At 31.8% G+C, this 24,847-nt stretch overlaps 1 protein-coding gene across 5 annotated transcripts in view; it reads left to right on the top strand.

Moving 5' to 3' along the window:
* Positions 1-24,847, top strand: part of kug (kugelei) — a 537,878-nt gene that overhangs the window by 460,392 nt on the left and 52,639 nt on the right. The window lies entirely within an intron of this gene.

The raw sequence follows: 24,847 nt of genomic DNA on the forward strand, positions 1-24,847 counted from the left end.
GAACCATTAGTATTGTAAGCCGAATTTGGTATTTCATTTTCGTCATTGTGGCATGTATATAACTGATCATAAAATCAGTAATCATTGAGAGGAATAACATTGTAACGAAATAAATAGCTTGGTACTTACACCAAAGAGGACTTGATATATACCGCCTACCGATTTATAGGTCTCCAAAGACTTCCAGGGAATATGTTGAAAATGCAAATTTTATGGGGGGAGTCGGATTTGGCATTGCAAATTATGAAGTGCTCTGTCTACAAATGATCCATTTTTGCATAAACTGTAGTGCTTTCTGCTTCGGGTTATTTTCTCCCTTTTTTTCTTTTTTTTTTTTTTTCGATTTTTGTCTCATACCTATATATATCTATATTTTATTTTAGAATGGAGTTGTTACTTCTTATAAATATTCATTTGGACGAGTCTACATTTTTTTTTTCGAACGGTAATTTCCCTCAATATTGGAAATGAAATGAAAGCCAACAGATAACATCGAACCTTGGGAGACCAACGTTATTTGAAATTAAAAATAATTAGTTCGTAAAGTGTTAAATTTATTTAATTCATAAAAAGATGCTTTTCACGTTCTTGGCAACATTGTTTTATAGAAATATTTCGAACAAAAATAAACTAAGATTTTTTTTCATATTAGAGAGTTTGTTTTTTGTTTATTTATTATTAATAATATTACAGTCGTAATTGTGATAATCAATTAATTGCCTTGAAATAAAGAATATCGTTTTCTGTATGTCTAGCCTTTGGAATCAAATAATGCACAATTTTGATCTATTTTCCCGGATTTATTTTATTTCTTTTTTTTTTTAAAGAGGTGGGAGCTTGTTATTATTTTAACAGCCACCGTTCCAAATTTGGAAAAAAAATATTAGTACAAATACAGTATAAATATTATAGATTAAATATTTAGTGCAAAATTTATGATTGAACTAGTCGTTATGAGCTGCAAGAGTTCGGCATCTCCTTTTTGAAACCTACTTCTCTGATGGATTCTGTATCATTATTCTACGTCTCGTATCATGGACGACTAGGTAAAATTTAAAAATTAATTACCTTTGTGCAAGAAATGTTTAAACGAAATGGTTTAATAGGTTTATGAAGGTGATGCCGTAATAAAGAGAGGTAGCCTCTATGGCTGGTTCCCTTATGTGTTCTTTCTTCCAGAAGGACGTCCACTCATGCTTAGCATTTACAAAAAGGTTTCCTCTTAGTTTCCGTATAATCCATGTAACAGAGAGTAACGGTAGCTTCAACTAAAATAAATAAAATTAATTTTTAAAAAAATTTCCTTCTTTTGACTTTCACTTACATATGTTATAATTATAATATGAATATAATTGCTTAGTTGGGAAAAAATCTGGAGGTCGAGTATGATTACCAAATCACCTCCAAGCACAACCGTTGGTCTAGTAACAATAGACCAATTCAAAGTACTCCACCTATGACCCTATATGTGTTGTAGCGGTACAGAATTATTTTTTTTTTTTTTATTATATGAAATATACAGAAGGAGAAATATACTAATCATTAATAATTTCCGGTTCGCGTTTTCAACAGAAATACACAATTTAAGGTCCCCTGAGTCCAAATAACCAAGGTTTCTGTTTGTGTTCTTGTGCCTATACGTAGGGTAGTATTGTCATTGTGAACAATAAACAAGTTGTCAAATTTGGAATAAGCGTGGTAATACAAGAGCCCGGTGGGAAGAAATTCATTTATTTCACCCTAATTTTTATTACTTTAATGAAAACTGCGTATAATTACTAATCGAAATTGAGTCAAGTATAGTTAGAGAGAATACAAAATGGCGGCTGTATCGTTGTTAAAATTATTTAATTTTTCATTCGGAGCTCCATCTTTGAAACTACCTACAACGCTGGAAAACTTAATATAACATCATTTAAGGTAGAGTAAATTTGCTAAATATAAGCCCTAGTAGATCTATTAACGTGCAATAGTTTCCGAGAAACAGTTTTTTTAAAAGCAACATTTCATAAAAAATGTACTGTAAAATCAGTAGTTAAAGAATTTATTGTGGGAAGTCTTTATCTCAAGAACCATGAAACGTACAGATGTCTAAGAGCACTTAAATTAAAGCTAGTTTAATGTGCTATAAAGTAGTTTATATGGCGATTACCTTCCTAGGAGTAAATTTTTTCATGATATTTACTAAAATAAATTGATTTCCAGTTGTCCAGACATAATTTGAAAAGCAACAATTCCTAAAATATGTACTGAAAAATCAGAAGTGAATTTATTGAGGGAAATCTACAATTTCATACGTCATCTAAGACTTTTATCTTCGCAGAATTTGTAGTTTTTATGATATTTAACGAAATAAGTCAACAAGATAATTTCTTGTTGTTCAGAAAAAAATTTGTTTTCTGAATCTCTATTTTTCAGGAACCTTTAGACTTGCAGATGTCTGCCAGTGCTCTAATTAAAGCTAGTTGAATGTAATATAATGTTTATCGGTAGTATTTTTTTATTATATTTCGAAAAATTCATACGCATTAGAAAAACGAATATGAAATCAGCATATATGAAATTTTATCGAAGTAGCTAGAAATTAATTTATTTTAGTAAATGAAAACTACTACTTCTGCAAGTATAAACGTAATAAATTACTTTATAGCACAGTAAACTAGCGTTAATTTTAGTGCTAATTGACATCTGTACGTAACCTAGTTCCTGAGATATAGATTTCCCGCAAGAAATTCAATAACTACTGATTTTTCGGTAAATTTTTTATGAAATGTTGGTTTAAAAAAAACTCTGAGGAACTTTTGAACCTTATCAGCTCTTTTAGATCTCATATTTTAGTAAATTTAGTCCACTTTAAATGATGTTCTAGGTTTTTTAGTGTGTTAGCAGTTTAAACGATATGGAGCTCCGAATGAAGAATTGGTTTTTTAACGTTTTGAAAAACGAATTCCCCCAACAGTACTTGGATCAATTTTTACTAGTGACTATACATAATTTTCGTTAAAATAATAAAAAATTTGAGTGAGATAACTGACTTTTCTTCTCTCCGCTTGGGCTCTTGTACTATGTATTGTTTCAACTCAAAATTGGCAGGTGGGTGAAATTTGTTTTATAAGCGTAACGCACTAGGTTTCTTTTTTTTAATATTATGGTCTGAATAGCATTATATTGATGTGCGCTTGAAATTAAAGAATTCTTGAGAATTTTCATTTTGTTTAAGAGTCGGCTGCTGTGATTTTAAGGAGCCCCCACTTAGGACGAAAGCGAGACGAGAATGTAGGTCATTGGTTGAAATGGTAGATTAGAATGAGTTTGAAATCTGTTCCCTTTTATTTTACAGATGACCCGTTCCTCTTTAGACCCTCGGAATAGATTTTCAATGGGAATTTCTTCAGCTGTTGGAAGGATTTCAGTTATTTATCTAACGCCTTGACTTGCTATCTTGACCCTGCGCTGTAATTTTCAAACTCTAAAAGTGATTAATGGCAAACTTAAAATTTTTTTTTTGTTTATATAATATATTTCTTGTTCTAATAAAGTCTAACCCTTTATTAGTCATTAATGTTGAAGAAATATAAAACAGGAGAGATTTATTACTTTAAGCCTGTGTGAAGTAGGTGGCAGGACAACAAAAAATTTAAACATAAAGTAATTTATTCATAAAAAAAAAATAGTGTAATACAGAATAATATTGATTTGATACGCAAATATTTTGAAAATTGAACTTAGTACTACTAAAATACTCGAAGATATGAAATGCTAGTTGCAGGGATTTGAGGTAAATAAAAGCTTCCAACCTCCAAATTTTAGTAAATAACCAATCGGTCTACTGGATCACACAAAATATTTCATTCTACACATTCTACATTCTAAGAAATGAATTACCAAAAGGAGTCAGTATATTACTCCAAAATAAGTTAAACAGTCGGTCTATAGCTGAGTGAGCTGAGGCGTAAGTCTTTAAATCGAAATTGCAGCAGTGCCGGTCTAGCCGAATCGGCCTGGGGGGTTGACTTTTATTTCTGTGGTGGTCTCACGAAATTAAAAAACTTGATCCACCCCCACCTTATAGATGACCTCCCCGTATGTTAGAAATGTCCAGGAAGGGGTAAAAAAAATCTAAAATAGTTCACGCATTGTTAGTGTAGGTTAATTCAGTCTACATTTTTGGTAATCTTTAAATCACCTACCAATAAATCTATTTTTTCGTTAATTTTTTCATTTCTGAGCTTTGGCAACCTTTTTTACTCTTACATATGCTATCATAAATGTAATTTATAAATATTTTTTTAAGTTAACCCCAAGGTTACTTTTGCCAAGATTATTTCACCTATTTTAAGCATTGTATTACTTATCTTAGACAAAAGAATAATTTATCTCTAAGTTTGCTTTTGGAATACTTCCTGCAGAATTAATTATGTCGGAACGGCTAGGAATTGTAATCTCTATTATTTGGCTTTCATTTTCCAATTCCTCTCCACTATCGCTCAGAAACATTTCACTGTGGCTTTAAGAAATGGAGCTGTCGACCTATTTCTGATAAAAGTCTCACTTTTTTTTTTTACCATTTTCCTTTTCATGGATTGACTTTTAACTTTTTGTTTCCTTTCTAAATCCCTATTTAGTATGTCTTCCTATTTATCAAATTGCTGTATCTTTCATTGATTAATTGATTTAGACTCGATACTGAAGATTAAATTTGTAATTTCTCAACACTTATGAAAATGAGGAAATGGGGTCCCAACTTTATTAAAATGTATTAATTACGTCAACTGTATTTTGAAATATTTTTTTCATACGTATTTAGGCGAATTATATATTTCAAAAATGATTTATTTATATTATACTCGCTTGTTGTTAGCAATGGAACATAAACATCTATGGGTGCAGGTCCAAAACTCTTCAACCGCATCTTCAAAGCAGAATTATGTGTAAAAACCTGCCCCATATAGTTGCGGCTGATATTTGGCTCAAAATAATAATAATAATGATACTGTATCTTTTTTTTTGTATATTACTATCCAAATAATATAATACTAAAAGAGTATAAAAAAAAAAATTAATAGCCGCAGTTTTGATTAAAGTGAATATATAATGGCCGGTTATACAGAATTGCAGGTTTTTATTTTGACCATAAATGCTTATCGAACCCTAAGGTACGATGCAGCTACCACCAATCGATCTTCCAATGACGCCCCTTTAAACCAAAATCTATCACATCAGTCTTGCCACAATTCTTCCACCTACGCTTCGGTCTACCCCGGACGTTTACCCTGGGTTTATAACCATTTTAATGATCCGTTCGTTCATAAGCCTAACCACCTAACACGCCCATCTTATTCGCCGCAAGGCTATAACCTCAATTATATTTAACGGGTCCAATTCACTCAATCCGGCATTGTGTACCTTCCTAAATACTCCGGTTAACTCATACGGTTGTTGCTTTAAATAGAGAAGCAAAAGCATAATACATAATTGCTAAATAAGAAACTATCTTTGAAGTCCTCCATGATCTTCATATTTATTTGAATTCCATCTACTATTGTCGATGGAACATATATATAGGGGCCGCTGGCTCTCTGTGAACTTCATAGGGCTTATGAAAAGTATTTCTTATTCCTTCTGTATCTTTTATATTTCACCCCTAGTTTATGTAGCCTCTGTTCTTATGATTCCCTCCGTGTACTTTTCCTCCTAACTTTTGTTCAGTTATGATGCCTACGTGAGCCTGGAAGATTGTGAAAGAGTGAAACTGTAGGCGTAAGTGTCGGCCAAGTTCTTCCCACGGGAAATCATCCAGGGAAGCCGATCCGATACTGTCGTATTCTACAGCCTCCTTCCTATTTGCTCTATCAATTTCAATTTTATATATATAAAACCTCCCTCATAGTTTTCGGAACATTGCGACTTAGGCAGATGGATTAAATAGTAGTCTTCTTTTAGAATTTTCCTTCTTCGTTGAAATATCACGTAGTATTGCACATTATTCATGTGTCATTACACTAGTTAATTGGGATAAATTTCCTCCAATATCATAATGTGAATTCCCCTATTAGCTATAATTCTTAATCTTTTAAATACAGTAGAACTCCGTATATCCGGAATAATTTGGCTAGGGTTATTCCGGATAAGTGATTGGCAGATTGTTAAATTTAAAAAACTTTATACTAATGATATCCGTTAAAGTAATACAAAAAAAATTGAAAGTATAACTTCTTCTTTTTTATTAGACCTATTGTCGCTTTTCAGGGGCAGTGGTAGCAGCGTGGTAACACGCCAGACTACCAATCCACAGGTTGTCGGATCGAATCCCGGTCCCACCCGGGCTTTTTTCAAGCACAAAATAATCAAAACTCACTGACAACGTCACCCCGGGCATTTGTGAGGCCCGTTAGCCAATGGGTGGCACTTACAAAAAATAGGCGTGGAAGTGACGAACCCACCCTGCGAAAAAAAACACGTCAAGAAACGCGCGATGTATTTCCTAATACTGTGAATATTACATCCTAATATTGGGTAATACATCGCGCGAGGACTTAGGCCTCCATGGTCTGTTGCCCATAGAATATTAATAATAATAATTGTGCTTTTCAGTTTATTTATCGCGCAGAACTACCACCTTTTTTTTTTAATTACACTTAAAAAAATAGTGAAAAAAACATTGGAGTTAACGCTAAAAAACATTGACTAAATATGATATTTGACGACCTAGAAAAAAAATCATGTGAATATTATTGTCAGTTAATTCATAAACCCAATCATACATATTGTAATTAATATAGATACAGGATTAATTTTAGGTTTAAAAACTAAGATTTTTAATGTGTGTACCATCAGAAGGAAAACGCTAGCAGCTATGATGGTTTCATATGTGACGTCATTAAATCATTAGATATAAACAAGCAACAATAATAAAATCATTTTTTCAAAAATAATTATGGCGAATAGAATTTTAAAAAATAGCGTTTCATGAAAGCAGAAAATACAAATTTTTGTAGAATCGATGCTTTAATGTTAAAGATTTTTTTCCCAAAAACCTGGATTTCTGTTCTTCATAGTTTAGAAATGTTAAAACACCTGTGTATATATTCTAAATTGTAAAGAACACAATCTTCCATATCGTTTTCCAATTAGAAAGCAAAAGCATTACGTTTTATTTACTTTAAGTAGTCATTTGAAATAAATACAACCTGTTGAACTTACAATTTGTATCTTGCATAATGCTTACATCGAAGTGGTCTTCACAAAAATATGATCTATTATTTGGATTCGATAATAATTTTGGACCCCTTCTTTCCAACCAAATGTTTCTAGTTTTAACATCTTTTAGCACTTGAATAAACAACTTTTTTTGGAGTCTTTATATTAGTATTTTTCCAATTAGGTGCTGCCCAAGAACAATAAGGAATATAACTCATAACAGATGATTGCTTAAATAGCAAAGAAAACCAAAAAAAAAAAAAGAGGAAATAAATTAAAATAACACTAGCACTGAGTCTATAAAAAGCCTAGCACAAGTTTATGTCGAAATGACGTCATACTAAAACAATAATGGCGGCTGTTTTATGAGTGGTAAAAATCAGGGGATTATCAATATGAAGTAATCCATATAATATGAGGGCTCTAACATTCACCACCTACATTGATTCCATTCCGTTGTTTTACTTTTTTTTTTTTTAACATTCCCTATAATGTAGCATAATAGAAATATTAATATACCATATATGCACATACATGCATAGGTATGCATAGATATCGTTTCAACTGTTAATCGTTATTAAGATTTATGAATAAGTGATATATAATTAAGTGAACCCGTATATTTTCTATTTGAACAGAATATCAAGAGTTGAGATGAGGCTGCTGTTAAGCTGGTCGGTATTCTGTCATTTACTGTTAAATTAACAAAATAAACCGGCTGTTAGCCTAAACTGTTAAATTAACAAGATGGGCTGGCTTGTTGGCGTTCTATTATTTCGTTTAGATGTTAATCTTGACTGTTAATTCAACGAGATAGACTTGTTGGAATATTCATGAAAAAATAAGAGCTATTGAATTAAATTTAACAAAAAAAAAATACAATAAACTAACAAAGAGGTTTTTCCTCTTTATTCTGAACAAATGAAAGAAGACACCTTTAAAAAGTTTAAGAGGGCAAATTTTAACAAAAAAGATTTTTTAGCACATAAGTTGCTTCATGACCTAATCTAGCTGGTTTCAGTAATAGAGATAACATTGAATGAGTCCTTAAACCTTGTGCGTCAAAAATAAAAATAAAAAAATGTTTATTGGGTTAAAGGTAATACTTTTTTTTTTCTTGAACATCAAAAGTTTGATGAAAAGTCGGTCCTAATCTTGTCAGAGAGAGCTCTTAAAATTTAGAAAGTAATGAGCACATTTTTTACTAGAGTAAAAAAAGAGGGCTGAACTGCTAGATAATAATTTTAAAATAGAATATTTTTTTTTTTAAATATGGCTTTACTCTAGAGGAGTCGGTAATATGGGACTCCATTTTATTTTTAAGTGAATATAGCTCTCATATTGGGTTTTAATATAAATTTATGTACTCTCTGTATGTCCAAACTAACTACCATAGTTATTGTCAAATCTATTGCTTAATTCATTGTATCTTTTAATTTACTTAGTTAATTTACCTTTACTTAATTAAGGGTACCCACTTCATGAGGCTGGGTGGACCCCGGAGGGACCCCGAACCCATGGGGCTGACTCCAGGCTACAGTGAAACAGATAATTCTATTATAATAACATAATTCTACCACAGCCAGATTCAAACCCGTGCCTTATTATTAACTTACCCACTCCCAGAGACCCCTCAAATGCCAGTTAAAAAATTGACAGTTTGTGTAATTTCAAAAATTGAGAGTGGAGGGAGAGGGTTTTATTTATAAGAAATATTTATACTTAACCCAATTTTTGTACTTTTTTAAAAATTTATTTTATACCAGATCGGCCTGGTGGGCCTTACATGGTTAATGTAAGAGGTACATTTTTTTTCTAACTATTAATTATGTTGGAGTATTGTCTCATACAAAGGACACCCCTACATAACACCTAGGGGAGACACCCCTACATAAAAATTAAACAAAAAATCGAGATAAAATAAATAAATTAATCTAATAAGTCTTAATAAAAGATAAAAGAAACGTTAATAACAAACACAATGACATCTATAAATTTAACAAAATAATTAATTGACTTCTGATGGAAAAAAGAAAAGAAAAGTGAATTTAAGAAAAATATGAAGAAAAGAAATTAAGATAAAATTAAATTTTAGAGTAACAATAACTAAACTGATAAATATAGAATTTATAATAGGATGTCCTGCAGCAGCCTGGGCTTCAGTCTTCGGGCTTAGGTTGGGTTTCCCAAGATGTAGGTCACTGCTCCTTTAACTGTAGGTAACTGGGAGTGGAACTTCATCAATCTTTTTTTAATGTAATCCTCTTATTGTCTCAATTTGTAATTACCAATGCAATTGGCTGTTTCTTACAAACCAAGTAGCATCCACTGCTATTCTTATGTTACTTCCCTTTCCTCCCCTCTTTCCCTCTCCTTTCTATTTTGGAAACTATCCCAACTGTCATTGGAGGGGTCACTGACTACACTCTCACCTAACAGGTATTTTTCATTGTCTCATCTTCTCATTACTCCCCCCCCCTTATGTAACTATTTGTATATTTTTCTAAGGAGTTTGTATTATTATTTATCATTATTATTCTTTTTATATTGCAAAATCCTGTTATTCAAACTCTTATTTTCATTTCTACCTCTACCCATTCCACATTACATTTTTATATAATCTGTAATAATAATAATTTACCTTTTACGCTTACCATTTTTTAGAGTTATTTTATCTCATAATTTAATTAAATTAATAGATCTTTTCAATTATGTGTATTTTGATGTATCTGTTTACATTATTAGTACCATACTACATAATACCACCACCTTTACATTCTTATGATATATTTTTTATATCACTCTTCTACCTTTGCATTAACTCTATTCTCTTTGTATCTTATTATTATTATCAGTTTTGATAATCGTATTGTTTACTGACAACTTTAATATTTATCTATCTATTTATTTCTCTACTAAATAGACTCATATGCATCAACAATCTGGTATACTTAGAATTTTCTGAGATTGATAAATACTAAGAACTTAAATGCTCACTGAAATTAGAGAACTGTAGAATTTTCTTATTATAATTCATTCATTTTAATATAAGTTTTATGACATTTGTTTTAGATCTCATTAAAGTGTTATTAATTTTTAAATTTATTTATTGTTAGAAAATGCATAATAAATAATAACAGGGAAGCCGTTCAAGGTACATTGCTCATAAAGCTCCCCCTCTCCTAAACATTACCTTTTCCTGCTGTTAACAATGGATTAAAATATGAGAAAGAATTATCTTTTGTTTCAGCATTATTTATGTCCCTTCTTTTTTTATTCTTTTTGCTGGGTCAGACGGAACTATGAAGAACAAAGAATTAGATTTATAAGATAATATATCATAATTTTTGCATTAATGAACTTTAATTTTTTTTTTTTTATACTAGTCACGACTTGCACTGATAGGTTGGCGAAGCCCAAATTTAAATTAAAAAAGGGAGATGTAAACCAATACATAATTTTACATTATTCGTATCAGAAATGATTCGGCTCTTAGTGTATTCCAATCTATTGAGATATATTCCAGAACTTGATGAATAGCCAAAGGGCTTTATCATTAAGATGAGATTTTATGCTATTAATAGGCAATCAAAGATAACGTCTTTGAGCTTTTTGCGCACTATATTTACCTTCCTGACAAATAAATACTTATAAAATATGAAGGTGATGGTCGGGGGTTCAGATAGTTAAAAACTATTTATTGTCCGAAGTTTCGTCCTACTTTATAGAGCTTCATCAAGGCTGTCCCAGTTAAAAGATATTGATTGAGATAGTGATTGACTGTTTCGATGCCTTTTAATACGGCCAATCATTCATATATACTAACTACTTTTAACTTCCTCTACACCGTCTATACAGCTGATATTCCAATTAATCCTAAAACTATCCTCACCACGTATGCCGATGACACATGTGTGCTCGCTGTTAATAATAACCCATTAATTGTATCCCAAAATCTCAAATCCCATATCATAGTCCTCGAAGATTGGTGTCGTAATTGGAGGATTAAGATAAATTCCAACAAATCACATCAAATCACCTTTACCCATCGTCGTAAACCTACTGACTGCCCTGCAGTTTCATTTAACGATGTTACTCTTACCCCTGTCGAACAGATCCGCTAACTTGGACTACATTTGGACAAGCGGTTAACCTGTAATCCTCACACCAGACTGAAAAGACAGGAAACTGCACGTCGATTTCGACTATTACAGCACTTACTAGACAAACGGTCTAAACTTATGATCTACATGACTGTAATAAGGCCAATCTGGACATATGGAGTTGAGCTTTGGGGCTTCACCAAACCTTCGAATTCCTCTCCTATTCAATCCTTACAATCCAAAATCCTTCGTAAAATCCTCAATGCTCCTTACTTTGTCACACATAAAATCATACATAAAGACCTTAATGTTCCCTATGTAACCGATCTAGCCCAAATCAGGTATCACTCCTTCCATTATAAACTCTCTAACCACTCAAACCCCCTAGTTTCTAACCTTGCATCCTCTTCCATTCCTGACAATCCTCCGAGGCGCCTGAAAAGAAGATGGCCACGAGACCAGCTAATGTAAAATATCATTAGAGTGCTACCAATGGGTAGTTTCTCTACACGCCTGTAACACTCCAATTTAACTTAGATCATATTTACAAAATGTATTATAATGTACAGTTGTAAATAGCAATAAATAAATATTTAAAAAAAAAACTCCTGACAACCCTGTACATAATCATTAAAATTAGTTCAAACATATAATGAACTATGTTAAAGTTAAGATGATCAATTCCACAGTTCTTTGAAAATGGTTTTACGATGTTTTAATGACGTTATTAATTAAAATACCTATTAATTATTTATTTCGATTTTGTAATTCTTTATTTACGCATCGCCGATATGCTTTCGTAGTGGTACATGTGATGAAACAAAATTTTATTTTTAACTGGACGTATTGCTAAGATATTACCGTAGACTATGCACTACTACCGTGACTGTGTTTCTACTTTGGGCGTCCTTTAGTCCCAAAATTAGTAGTGTTGTCATAAAGTAACTCTAGTCTACTATACAATCTTTATAATATGTAAACAAAAATATATAGATATTATTTTTTTCTAAGGTGTGTCACTGTTAAAATAAAGCAGTAATATGTTGTTTTATGGTCGGGAATGTACACTGAAAAGATTTTCTGAGTAATTTTTCGTTGTTTGTTAATTCTTGTTTAAAGGCGTAAAACATTTTGGTCAACAACACCTATGAACTATTATAATTGTAAAGATACATGCATACATGCTCACAAAATCACACACATTTACTCACGCACACCTAAAAATAATATTAAATTTTTCTTTGTTATCCTTTTATACCAGTTTGTGTGGGTGGGGGAAACTCTCATCGAATACTTCAGCTGCGAGTAATTTGTAAAGGATACCCACTGGAGCGCTGTAAAACAAAATCAAAAGTTGATCAACACGGCACATTAATTATTAACAATTTATAAAATTCGATTAGTAGAATTGTCAAAGCTTTGTTGCTACTATATTTCAACTCTTATTTGTTTTGAACTGTAATTGTTGTTTTTAAAAAATATAATGAGTTTTACAATTTTATAATATATTGGCTTTGAAAGAAATCTTCGGTTACTGCCAATCTCTCTACTTATAACATATTAGGTCATGTAACATAACGTCATTTTAATTTATATGAATAAAATAAACTTTACCCCAAAGGGTTTTTACCCATTACCAATGACGAAGACATAGCATGTCCCAGTAAACAGGTTCACCCCCCTTCCTTGTTCCTCTTAAATCTTTGTAAGTGACTGTTGAATCATTTCACTGGATTCATTTTCAGTCATGACGACCTAAAGTGGTTTTACTTTGAAATACTTCCTAGGTTGTGCCTCATTTGTTCACCCCAGGTTTCTCTGTCCACACTTTCAATTCAAGATCTCTTCTAACCAACTTGTATACTCGCTAGCATAGCTAAAAATACTGAGACCTAGGGCGATATCTTGGATAGAGGCCCTTCGCCACTTTGGAACAACAATCTTTGAATTTCATAAGCTTTTGTACTTTTCAAGGAAGTTCAATATGATAAATCTTAAATAAGTATATAATAAGCCACAATTTACAAGTTATAAAAACATGTTTTTTTATTTTAAATATACGCGTAGCATTTATTAAGAATGTGGAAGCCGTTGAGTCCCTCTTGTGTACTCTTATATATATACTCTTTCATGGAACTGGATAATTTAGTTAACTATTGATTATTTGCACCACATCTTTGTGGTATTCATTATATCTTTATCCGTGTTTCCTACTCCATATCACCCCTCTTTAATCATTACTTTTTAAAAATTTTAATAAGGATAAATGCTTAAACAAATACAACAAAATATTTGTTTTTAACAAATAATTATAACTGATGTATGACAAATTTACATTTATTTTATTCTCTACGTCAACTTCAATCAAACAAAAAATCCTTCAAGGACATCATGTTCAACAAGTATTCTACATTTAATATTGCTATCTAATGATTATATGTATGCCTGAATGAATTTCTCTGTATTTTAAAATATATCGGATCCAATTATCAGTTCTTAATTGACACCTGAATGTTACCATTTATAAGTGGCACTTTCAACTTCAAACACAGCAAATTACCCTTTTAAAGATGAGAAATCACATGTAAAGATGTTTGCCTGATCTTATAAGAATGAATTCGGTAAAATCAGAAAATGGGAAGAAGGAATAAAAAAAAAAAAAGACTCAGAAGAAAGACGTATGTTTGCAATATGTGGAAATTTTTAAATTTGGAAGAACACCTCTAGATGGCAACAACAGGTGTAGTCAATGATCTTCAGAGGAACGGGCTTATATTGGAAAAGATGACAAAGTAATACTAGGAACAGAGAGAGGGGGAGGGGGCTTAGATAAAGTTACTTTCACCTGAGCGACCAATGAAGTCTTCTTTTTCTGTTATCATCGTACCGCATCCAGTGTATTCCCATATCCTTATTTTCTCTGTATCAGTTGTCTAAAACCTAATCTACTTTTACTTTTGCGTCTTTGAAACTGGTTGACAGCTAGTTTATTGCTGGACTTAGCACAGACAGACATCGTCTCTGTCTTCATTTATCTAATACTCTTACTAGGAGGATGCCGTATTATTTAGTTGGTTTTTTTTTTTGCCAACATTTATAACTTCGGTGTGGTATAATTTCTAGCAATGCTAAGCAACAGCTCTTATCTAGTTCATTCAAATAATGTAGATGTAAAATATATTCGTAATTAACAATGTATATAAGTCCATTCAATATTTTTTAATAGTGGATTCGTTAATTGGGGGACAGCGAAAAACATCAAACGCGTTCAATCCTTTAGTCTAAAGTCCTTCGAACAATAGTCAATGCTCCTTACAATGTAACCCACAATACCGATGACCTTTATCCCATTTGTATCAGACCTTATCAAATGCAAATTCCCCACTTGAGGAACTCACTCATCATCCTAATCCCTAACTAGCATTACCCATTCATACAATCCTTCCCGAAGGTTGAAGCGGGAGTGGCCCAGAGAACTATTGTAAATAAGTATATTGGAATTATAGCAATGACCATATTATCCACTCAAGTTCTGAGGGTCTACCCCTAGCGTCCTCACTCAATTCCTTACAGGCTTTTAATACCCATGACTCTGTGAAGAGAGAATCGTCAGGAACTTCTGGAATCCTACATTTTGCTCCAAGTGGGAGGAAGAGCTCGGTTCGGAGTTCCCCAGGCTGAATGTAAATAGGAATGATTATGTTTAAGATGTTATTTTACTTCAAGTTTAATTTAGTTTTTTCTTTATTTTTTTATCTTCTATTTCTTATTTTGTTATAATTTAATTTATTATCCCTATTACTAATGTCTATAGATATAAGACAGAATGTAATAACAAGAGAAATATACCGGAAAACCTACTATCATATTTCAACTGAACCTTCTTTGCATCAATTGGAGGGTAATATTTTTTCTCCTTCCCTCACAACCCTTTCGCACACTATCACTAGTGGATCACGCTCAGCAACACATCGGCAGTGGAGCAATTTTATCCCTTAAGCATAGTGACCCACTTCTATGGTTTTACACAATATATTTTTTTATGATTTTTAAAAAACTAATTCAATATGACGGTCAAAAATGTAGATAGTTAATGAAATTCCAATCAGTACATAATTGTATATTTTAAAATTAATATACAGTATATAAAGGTTGATGGATACCACTAGAGGTGGGCGGGAGGTGTGACTTCTAAAATGACACAACAACTAATAACAGGTGTTGGGAAGTTGTAATAGGTGTCAGCGTCTCTCCCGAAAAAATATTGTTCTTTAGCCGTTTCCGACAGAGATAAATTTGAACAGTTCGTCAACCACAGTTAAACTGTTTTATACACCTTAACTGCAATTAGCTCTCGTAGGTTGTCACATTTCTTCCCCATGGAGAGTTTTTCTGCAAATTCAATTAATTACATATTAGACTAAATAATCACAATTAAGTAATAATTAGTAATTAAAATCTTTTCAAAGTGTATTTTTTTGGGATCATGCTAAGAAAAGCCACATTCTTTCTTTTTTATACAGTTTATTATAATTATAATAATTTTAACTTTCAATCTGCATTTAATCACCACATCTTTCAAAGGTTATTATACTCAAATATATCTCAAAGAGGTTATTATACTTCAAACAGCTTATAAACGCTATTTAGATTACTCAGTTTTCCCAGAAATTTTCAGGTCGAGAGAAAATTCCTGGGAATACTCCCCTAACTCCTGGTTAAAAGGATGGATGTCCGATCAAAATTATAGAGACGTTTTAGATTTTAGTAATAATATACCAAAAAAAAAAAAGGTTTAGCAAACCCGGGGGCCTGACGCCAATAATAACAATAATTCATTATACAACTTTACTCCCTTGCTTAATTCTCAACTCTACCATTATTTAAGTCATTTTATAAGGTACAGTTCATGCTATTTGGCGTGGCCGTCAAAATTCTCCTGTTAGCTCATTTATCCCTTCGTGAAATCCCATTATGAGTTTTGCATCTCTAAAGATGGAGAGGAATTGTAATAGTTTTCTTCTATTATCGAAATTCTAAATTTCGAGTTACTAGAAAGAAATCCGCTCACTAAGGAATGTTGCAATTTCGAAATACCAAGGATTACCCGCCTTTGACGTGACCTCAATTTCATTTAAGATTTCTTTCTTTCTAGTTATTGTAGAACCCAGGTACTTAAGTTATGAGAATTCAATGAAGGGAAAGTAATTAAGTGTTTGTGATCAGGGCGCGACCATTCTGACACTCCAAGAAATAAGAAATCACATTTACCCTTCGACGTAAACCCATGACCTCTTTCCCTACAATATCCTTTAATAATACCCCACTTATTCCTGTCGAACAGATCCGTTACTTAGGACTACATCTCGACAAACGACTGACATGGAATCCTCATACAAGACTAAAAAGACAAGAAACTGCTCGTAGATTCCGACTATTGCAACATTTACTAGACATACGGTCTAAATTGCCAATCCATTACAAAAGACTGATCTACATGACTATTATAAGGCCTATCTGGACATACGGAGTTGAGCTTTGGGGCTCCACTAAACCATCAAATTCCTCCAGAATCCAATCCTTACAGTCCAAAATCCTTCGTAAAATCCTTAATGCTCCTTACTTTGTCACAAATCAAGTCATCCATCAGGACCTCAATATTCCATATGTTACCGATTTGGCCAGAACCAGATACCGTTCCTTCCATAATAAACTTCTCAACCACCCAAATCTACTTGTTTCTAACCTGGCTTCTCCTTCATTACCTAATAATCCTCCTAGGCGTCTGAAAAGAAGATGGCCTCGAGATCTTCTTCTCTAGAAATGTTATTGGAGTTCTATCAGTGGATAGATTCTCCACATGTTTTTATCATGTTACTATGTCACCTACAGCAAATTTACTTGTTGTATATATGTGTATACAGTTGTAAATATCAATAAATAAATTATTAAAAAAAAGAAATAAGAAGTTCTTTCACTGAAAAATGAACTATGTAGTTTTGGCAATCCATGTGGAATGAATGTCCGCCAAACAGATTAAAAACAACTAAACCGTGGCCCACGTCAAAATGTTCCAATCGCTGGGAGGAGGTCACAATTGCTTCATTGAAAATAGGACATAGAAATATAACTTATTCATATCTTACAGTCAGCCACATCTTTCTGAAATGACTTTTCTATAAGATGGATTTAAGTACATTATGTGTGATACCAGGGGTACCAGTAGCTAAATGATGGCGAAAAAACATAAAATCGGTATTAATTTTGTCAAGAAAAAATAAACTATTAAACAAAAATTAAACCGTAAAATTTAACGCATTTAAATATCAAATTAAAATACGCATTAAATTAATTAACTATCTCAAATCAAAAGAGTTTATAATCTTGGGATTTAAATAAAAAAAATTGAAATATCAAAGTTATAAATCCAAACATCTAAGAAAATAAAACATGAAACATGGCCTTGATAACCATTGGGTCGTATGCCCTAAAGTCCTAAGAACAACTGCTTAAGTGTTTGTCAGGGAATATTTATTAAAAATCTAGAATATCGTCTTGTTAAGATGAAGATGTATCCCTGTCCTAAAGAAGGAATGGAGAGTGGGCAAGGCATTTTAAAATATCCTCCCGTGACAGGGTAAAGGGGAAGAAGCTATTAAAAGAGGATTTGATAACGGGTGGTACCATCAGACAAAAAGTGGAATAATCCGGCCTGAAAAAGTTATTATCGCCACTGCATCGAATTTTGCTCCTAACCCTAATCGGCTGTAATTTTAATGCTCCAATCAACATATTCATACGAGGTTCCCTACCCTCTCGTTATCATGTAATGTGGGAGGCTTAGCTTGTATCTGCTTCATTTTCTGCTAGTTTTTTAGTGGGCTTCAATCTATCTCTAATTGTGCTGAATATTTAGGCTCTTGCTTAATTTGTCTTTCCTATCCGCTAATGGCCATTCCTGTTAGTGAAAAAAGTATATTGAAAAGAATATGGTCCGGGTGCGGTCAAGAAAAACTCAAATAGTAGAAATATACTAATTTAATGAGCCAACGTGGGGCGAAACGTTGGCTCATTAAATTAGTATATTTCTACTATTTGAGTTTTTCTTGACCGCACCCGGACCATATTCTTTTCATCTTCACACACGGTCAATTAATAATCTTCCAAAAAAGTATATTGTTTTTGGTCACTTGATTGGTTTAATACTCATACAAAGTGAACAGACATCTCAAAATAATTTTCTGACAAAAATGAACTAATTTAATGAACCAATATCAAATAAAGTAGAAACTGTTTGACTATTATTTGTGGGGACATTAATCGAAAATTCAGCTAGCCAACTGTTCAATATGCTCTATATGCTTGAGACTGTAATGCATGACTACTACTCATTTATATATATTTTTAATTACTTGGCGGGGCTTGTCTAATCCTAATGCTGTTTTTTTTTTTATTTTAAATTTTAAAAATTTTAACATTCTTTTATTTTTATATTAGGGTTTTTAATAAAAACAAAGGCTTAGCGACCCCGAAGGTTCGATGCCAATACTACCAATCGTTCTCTACATGTACATCTGTCCCGTAACGCCTGTCCAAACCCAAATTTACTAAATTAGCCTTAACGAAATCCTCCCATCTACGTTTCAGTTTATCTCTTGGACGTTTATACCCATCGGTTCAAAGTTTATTAACGTTTTAGAGATCCTTTCGTTACTAAGCTGCTCATCTGATTCGCCGCAATGCTATAACCTGAATTATATTTTCCGGGTGCATTTTCCTCAACTCAGCGATGTGAGGGGTGAGGGATAGCCTTCTAATCTACGGTTAACTTATCATTTTTCGGTCAGAATATGTTACATAATACTTTATTTTCTGAAAGCATAAGGCGCTGTTCTTCCCTTAGTTTAAGAGGTCACGTTTCGTATCCATAAATAACTGTAGGAAGAATACTAGTTTTGTTCTTATATGTATAGCTGTTTACTGATATATATTATATTTTTTTTATATATAAGAATCAAATTTCAGTGAATTAATAAAATCTGTGATTATTTAAAAAATATTGTTACACTTTTCTTATTATTTTATTAGTACTTATACGATTTTCGAATTCGGTGAACTTACCCATATAATATACAATCGACCCTCAATAATTCTGATCTCAAGGGTAAATATAATAATTCCAATTATCAAATTATACGACGGATTCAGGTCTGAAATAATCAATTTTAATTCTTTCTTGGAGAAGGAAGAATCCTCCTAAACATAGGTAATTCAAATAATCAGAAACTTAACGTTAGCGTATATACTAATATTAAATACGAAGTAAACATAATCATTTGTAATGTATATCAGCGAAAACTAAACATATATAGTATATTTTTAATTATTAGTATAAGTATTTTGTATATAACTTAGCGAAACCTAAACATAAACAATATAAAATAATCGACAAATCAAATTATTATAAATCATATTGTGAAAAAACTGTTATATTCGATGATATTAACAATACTAATTGATAAATTATGCGAAATGTTACATCCAAACGTACCTATATTTAATCCAAAGTTGACTTACAACCGTCATCATTGTATTTGGTAGAATTAAATATTAATTAATAGAAAGTAAACTAAGGAAGAATTTCCCTATGGAAAAAAATTGACGTTGATCTAGAAAATACCACCTATCAACTACTGTCTTTATTTATTTGACCACAAGTTGCTGAAAAGAAGTTTAGTTAAGGAAAAGCACTGGTAACAACTTGTGTAGTCTTGAATCTATCTGGCGAATGCCAAGGAAGGCTCCAGTGTCCTCAAATACATAATTCATACACAAATCATTACTCAACACCGTTGGATTCTCCGTACAAAGGTGATAGGAACATGTTCTGTTGATGTGGGAAGTGGGGGCCTCCATTAACCGTTAATTTACTGTACGCGGGATATTTTGGTATTTCCTCAAAATTTCAAAACATTTTTAAGTACCCTGGGATGTATCCGGAAATTAATTTATTTTAGTTTGTGGAAATGTGTTTATTTATAAAAATACAAAAAAAAAAAATAGATCTATTTAAATAATTAAGAACATATAGACAATGGAAAAAATATGCGTCTGTCGAAGCTTGTGTGAAATTGTAATTGAAACGCATAAATTATAAAACTTTAAAAAAAATAACATAAAAATTGTATGCTTTAAAAAGTCAACAGGTCAGTCATTTAATCAACAATATGGTATTTATGTTAAAAGAAAAAAAAAATGCAATATCAAACTCGTAACTAACTGTGGTATGGCATTAATATGTTATATACTCTAAAAACAATACTTTTAACCAGTCGGTAATTTAAAATAACAATACAGTATTTATGTTTAAAGAAACAAAGCAATAGGTATGGAATTAATCTCTGAAATATTAACCAACTGAGCTCTTTCCAGTGTAGCCCGTCGTAGCCCCCACTTGTGACTTATTTAGTAGTAATTTTTATAGAAATAAATATTATTCAAAGTGATGTGGAATTTTTAATATAATGTAGGTAGAATAAGTTAAACGAAAATGAGGATTATTGAGGATAAGAGATTTGTTATGAATTTCAAAATGAGGAATCATGAACAACAAAGGATTTCCTTTAGAACGCAGTTCTTTAAGAGTGTATCTATCAACAGGTAGAAACCTTGTGTTAAGAGATATCTTGGATTTTCCCCTCGAAAAAACAACTCATTCTAAATGTATAATTATAAAAATATGTTAGGTATTGATTAACGATTTTTCTTGAATGATTGTAGTATTTTTTCATAAAAACAGTTGAAAATAAAAATAAGTATTGGTAAATACTAAATCATTAATTGGTTGATACAAAGATAAAGCTGATTAATCACTATCTGCTGAGTCAGGGTTGCAGTTATGTTTTTAGTGTGTAACTAAGCTTTAACGTTGACATGTGATGATCTGTTTGTTTATTCTAATTTTCTCTAACTGGCCGATAGCAACCTCAGCGGCAGGCATTTTTGGGAAAAATCTGGTGGTTGAAAGTGATTTGGACCAAATCACCTCCTCGCACAACCGTTGGTCTAGTAACAGTACTTCCTTACAAAGTACTACACCCCGGACCCTTCATTGGTTGTAGTAGTACAGATTTAAATTTAATTTTTTTTTTTAATAGTACCAATTACTTATACAAGAAAAGACTTAACGTTTAAAGATCTATATTTTAAACCAAATCATCAAGTTTGTTATGAGCTAATTAGTCATTAATAAGCTTTTATCTTCGGGTTGTTTGAATTAGCCGAAACGTAAAAACTCAAAGGAGAGCTTTAAGTTGTAAACTCAGACATATTTCCTTTGGGCTCAGTTTTGCTCTCTAGCGAACAACAACCATGGAAACCCATTGTATCTACTCAGTATGGCCCCGCCCCAGCAGGAAAACCGCTGATGCTACTTTAGCCTTAGCTATTTCAAATTCATATTATCTTAGTTCTGTATTTGTAAATTTAATAATAGTTCACCTTTTCATAATTAATTGGGCTGTGGTAAAAATTAGGTATTTGCACTCACTCTCTCCGAGATGTTTTCAGTAAATTGAAGCCTGTGCGATCAGAGTTTCAATCTAGTATATTTATATTATTATTTTAAGATCTGGAGCTGGTTTCCTCCGCTCGTAAGTCCGGAGACTGGTTGCATCTCCTACTCATTATCTTAACAACGTCAGGACCCTGGTTCCCTCCGAGGTTGTGGTAATGTTGGAAGGCTATCTTCTGTTACCTCCTGTCTGTATTATCCTTACTTATGTCTTCCTAACTAAAGAAACGGTGCCGATCCCTTCTGAGATTTTAACACTCCTCGAAACAAAGAAATTTGACTAGAGACTTCCAAAATACTTTTTTTTCTATTTTCAATGTTAATTCTTGTATATTAACTTATTTTACTCCTTTTTTCTGGATTTGGTATGAATAAATTTATTTATCTCTTTTGCTTTGTCTATAAAAATAGTTGATTTTTTAATTTTTTTATTTGTAGTGTAAGCCTTCCCCTCTATTATATTAATTATCTTATTGTGCATAGTGATGGATTTGAAGTACACCGTTGCAGTGAAAAATGCTTAATTGATCTATTAACCACAAAAAACCTAATCTTAAAAATCCAGGTATTAAGAATTGACATATCGTCTACATCGTTAGTTGATAATATTTTTATTTAATTCGAGGTAGTAAAAAAATATCTTCAAACCACAAAGAGCTCTTCTTTTTAATATTTCCTACATTTTTTTTTAATATTTAAACTGATTTTTCCTGAATGGTGAAAAAGTATATTTGCTGTATGTGGCTTCCTTTCATGTCAGTATTAATTATGGAGTTGTCAGAAAGGTCTGTCAGCTGAGCTCCTAACATAGAGGATACTTAATACCTTATGATTTATTGCAACCTTCATCTTCGCTTTTCTTGCTATCGAAATACCTCTATATTTATATAGAAATAATGTGCTTTTATCTTTACATACTGTTCTTTGAACTAATATAAAAAACTATGAAAACCTTGTCCTTGTGCATTTAATGATTTTTAGAATCCCGAAACCACAATACTCTATTGTAGTCAAATTCAAATTAAGAAAAGGGGACGTTCGCCTAAGGGGGATTCATGTGAAGGGAGAGGGGGAACATCATCGTTGAACGTAAGCTGTGTATGTGAATATAAAAATTGCAATGTAGTGTTCGATACATATTGGCTAAAAACCAGATGATAAAGTCTTAAACAAATTTTCTTTGAAGGCTAAGGTAGGTGCTAAAGGGCACACACTCAGTGGAAATACCTACCTGCGCCCATTGCCTACAAATGCATTAAATATACAATTAATAAATATGCCGCCTGAATAAAGACTAGTATTTATTAATAATTAATGTCGTTAGAATGGATTCTATGAGAGTTTTTTATCTTAAAAGCTGCCAAAACGTGATATTTTCATGTAGCCTCTTAGGATTATCGGGATTGTTTGGTTATTGTGTTGATAATGGTAGCATACATATTTAGAGTTTTATTTTGTGCTTATCATGTAGCATGTTTTGTAACATTGAGTTGACTATGTATAATTTTATTTGTAATATTATGAGAATCATTGAAGTTTTTATCAATTTAGATTGTAAACGTTTGACGCAGGTATGGTTTATTTCAGCTCCAAAGCAGGATTCCTTTTCTCCAAATATTAATGTATATAAGCTTTTGTATAAATTGGATATCAGCGTCCACAAAATGTTAAAGTAATCTTAAATGACGTATTTATCATTTCTAATACTTGTTTATTATCAGGTTGATACTATTTTCATATAAATTAGTTATATTTATTACGACAGCAGTAATTAGTATCATGCTAATATTAATCGAATTATAATACGCGTTATATCTCATGAGTGTAAATATGAATTTTTCAAATCATAGAAATGTTTTGATATTTCTCACTGAAGGTAATAATTTTTGTTATTCTAAAAACTCATTATTAACAAACCAAAGTTCTATCAGATATTTTAAGATCCGTCACTGTATTCCTTTCTTTCTTTTTTTTAAAAATTAATTTCGTATTAATCAAAATATAAAATAAAAGCTGCCAACTTTTGGGTATCGGAGACACCATCAGCTGTGATTACGTCTGCTTTGCGTTTAATTGCTTATTGGAATTTTCCTCTTTCCGGAACTCACGCATTTCCATTCTTAATGAATGAACTAGGCCCCACTGATTATTACAGCTTTCGCAATTACCATACACAATTTGCCGCTCGTTTAAAATTAGGCCTAGTACGGAAACGACTAATTAAAGTTCCTTACATTTACTGCTATCGCCCAGTCGGCTATGTTACCAGATTTGTGGTGTAAGTATAATTTTTAAAGTGCATGAATTCCACTTTTCCTTTCCCAAGACCCACATATCTATGGTAAGCCATAAATGGCAGAAGGGGTATTATAAAACTAAAGGTTTTTATTATTTGTGATGTCAAAAAAGAAAGAAAAAAATGCATAAGAAAGTAAAATGTGTTATTTAACTGGTCAAGGTTTTTAACCTATTTATTATTATGTATATTTATGTATTAATTAATTAATAAAAAATTGTGACAATACGAAAATTTTACTGTGAATAATATTTTTGGTTATTGGATACTGTATGTATCAAATAGATTCTCTTACCTATGGTTACCTATTTGACAGATAATTATATATCTACTCCCAGAAAAAAAATTTAAAATCCACATTTGGGGTCAATATGACATAAAGTAAGTATCTCATGATCTCATAATTGTAATGATTAATTTTTTAAAAAATGAAATTAAAACAGCCATATTTTCCGATCATATAATTTTTTCCTTTTAAAAGTTAGTAAATTCTACTTTTATACTAATTTTGTGTCAATTTCAGTATGAACAGAAGTAAATTGTCACAACTATTATTATATATTCTCACAAATCCTAATCAACCAATATTTAAAAAGAAATTATAATGAATGGATTTGATAGAGAGAAAGTCTGATGAATCATAATTCTAAATTTAGTTTATATGAAAAGACTTGA

The sequence above is a fragment of the Halyomorpha halys genome, unplaced genomic scaffold, assembly GCF_000696795.3.
Source record: "Halyomorpha halys isolate HHAL.00 unplaced genomic scaffold, Hhal_1.1 Scaffold163.1, whole genome shotgun sequence".
NCBI lineage: Eukaryota > Metazoa > Arthropoda > Insecta > Hemiptera > Pentatomidae > Halyomorpha > Halyomorpha halys.